This window comes from Morone saxatilis, unplaced genomic scaffold, assembly GCF_004916995.1.
Source record: "Morone saxatilis isolate NCDOM2014 unplaced genomic scaffold, NCSU_SB_2.0 Contig1, whole genome shotgun sequence".
Classification (NCBI taxonomy): domain Eukaryota; kingdom Metazoa; phylum Chordata; class Actinopteri; family Moronidae; genus Morone; species Morone saxatilis.
This window is the reverse complement of record NW_023339651.1, coordinates 21,416,750-21,419,184: the sequence shown is the minus strand read 5'-3', so window position 1 is coordinate 21,419,184 and position 2,435 is coordinate 21,416,750. Positions and strand designations below refer to the sequence as shown.

The 2,435-nt window shown below is 40.4% G+C and overlaps 1 protein-coding gene across 1 annotated transcript in view; it reads left to right on the top strand.

Moving 5' to 3' along the window:
- The window catches only part of LOC118334534 (caveolae-associated protein 1-like), a 29,550-nt gene that overhangs the window by 14,450 nt on the left and 12,665 nt on the right, over positions 1–2,435 (top strand). The gene's annotated exons all lie outside the window — the stretch shown is intronic.

Here is a 2,435-nt window from a genome sequence, read left to right as displayed (position 1 = left end):
GAAAAGTGTCCTGAGATAACTTCTATTATGAATTGGCGCTATACAAATAAAATTGAATTGAATTGAATTGGTCATTCCTGCTGTGCCTTGTACGGTGCACTCCATCAAAGCAGGATTCTAGTATAAAATGCCTCCCTTCCATCTGTCCCTGGTCCAAAATATTCCATGGCACTCTCCTGGACTTAGCTTTTGTTGTGTGTAGCCAGTTGTTTTTAAATGGCTTTACAGTGTGCTGTGTAATTCGTTTTCAGAAGTGGAATATTTCTTCAGTATGGCCATGAAAACCTCTTTAATCTAAAATTAGGAAGTGAGCCTTTGGATGTTTGATTACCCTTTTTTCTTTTTTTGTTTGGTGCTTTGTGGAGCTTGTAGAGCAGGAGCTATAAAATGTATGAGTTAAAAGACTTGAGGTTTATTCTTGACCTTGAAAACAGCAGTCGAGAAAACAGTCTCACCACAAGGTTCATTTAGCAGAGGTTCTGGAGTTTTCAACCACATCACATCGTCCTTAAAGTTTCCAGAAAAGACACGTATATCTACTACATTTCCATGACAGCTTGGCAAACTCCATTATGTGATATGATCAAAAGCTCCAGAACAGCTACTGTAAATGTACCGTGTGGTGAGATCAACTCATTTCAGTGCTCCAGAAAAGAAATGCAGCGTTCTCATTTGCTTCTTTGAGTGCCTCAGTTCCTCTTTACATCAGCAGTTGTATCATGAGGATTCCCCGTTTTCCTGTATTTACTGGAAAATCCCCTCATCGCAGCTCTGCGTGCACTCATACATACAGGTACACACACACACATCTGGCTTTTCCACAGCAGTAGGGAAGTTCTTGGTGGTTTGAGTTTAAACAGGAAAACAGAAACAGAGAGGGGTGTGTTACAGCGGGATTCCTCTCTCTCTCTCCCTCTCTACACAAGGCTGATGAGTGGTTGTAGTGTGGGCTGAGAGTGGAAAGCTTCCATGGTGTGCTTCTGGTCCCGCAGACACACACACACACACAGGCACAGTCAAAGAAGTGCACATTTGCACACATACACGCACAAACAAAGACCTTTGTTACACAAACATGATCATCAAGAATACTGCACACACACATTTACTGTATAAGCACATACAGTCAATCCACACACACACACACACACACACACACACACACACCTCAAGCAGTAGTAGGCCTGTTCTATGACTGTTTTCTAAGGAAATGTCTCTTCCCTTTCATCTGGAAACATTATAGTCAGGCTCACCACTGTTACCATGGAGACACAAGTACAACTAAATGTTTTGGACGCAGTAAAAATCTGGCACGATTTTTAGTTTAGGACTTAATACAAAACAGTCACCAGAAACTACAATGTAATACCAATGACATGAAGCATACGCGAAAAGAGTAAATTAATATAAAAACACTCTCGGCTGAGGTATGCTCTGGCATTGGCTCTGGCATTGTTGTTGCTGCCATGGCTTCCCTGTGTTGGCTATACCCGGGAAATGCAAATATGCCCACAGGAAACATCCCAAACATCTTTGGAAGGAAGAAACACACAGGCACTGACAGGAATAAAGGCTAAGAGTGATCATAGAGTGTATGATTAAAAATGGACGTAGTCTTCTTCACCCTGACTCCGCTTGCTCCCTGCTAATCCAAAAGTAGGCTGAATGAAGCCTGAAAGTGGCCACACCCTTAATTATGTATATTTTAGGTTGTTGTTTTTTAGGTAGTTTATAATTAATATATATATAATATAATTTAAACCGGTGAGTTATATAAAAAATCACCTCCAGTACAGTTCATGAACAGGGAAATTAGCTATAGAGACCAAAACTGTTTTGTACCAGGCTGTAAACATGTTTATTTCTTAAAATACAGCAGTGTATGCCGACCTTGTTCACCTAGACAGCTCACACAGGAGGTAGCTTTATTCCTAATAGGAAGATTATTTATTGCTGACTGTATCTGACTGAATCCTGAACAGAACCAGCTTTCCCTAATAGTTCCTGTTTGGAACTACAGCTGCAGTGTTATAACTAATTATGGATGTATGCATGCACTATATGTAAACTATGAACAGAATAATCAGTCTCTCACTGGGCTAAATTCTAGCCAATTAAATAATAGTAAAATTAAAGGTCAGAAATGAATGGAAACCAGGAAATTCTTGAAAAAAATACATTAAAGTAGGAAAAATAAATTACATTTGTGTAGCATGGTTTGCATATTGATTAGCTAATGTGACAGGACACTTTTCAAATAGAGCAGGTCTAGACCGTACTCCTTATAAAAATATTTACAGAGACCCTACAGTTCCCACCATGACGACGGCGGCCGGGAAAAACTTCCTTTTAAGAGGCAGAAATTTCGGACGGACCCCGGCTCTAGGTGGGTGGCCGTCTGACTCAACCACAACAGAGGTAACGACAGAAGGACA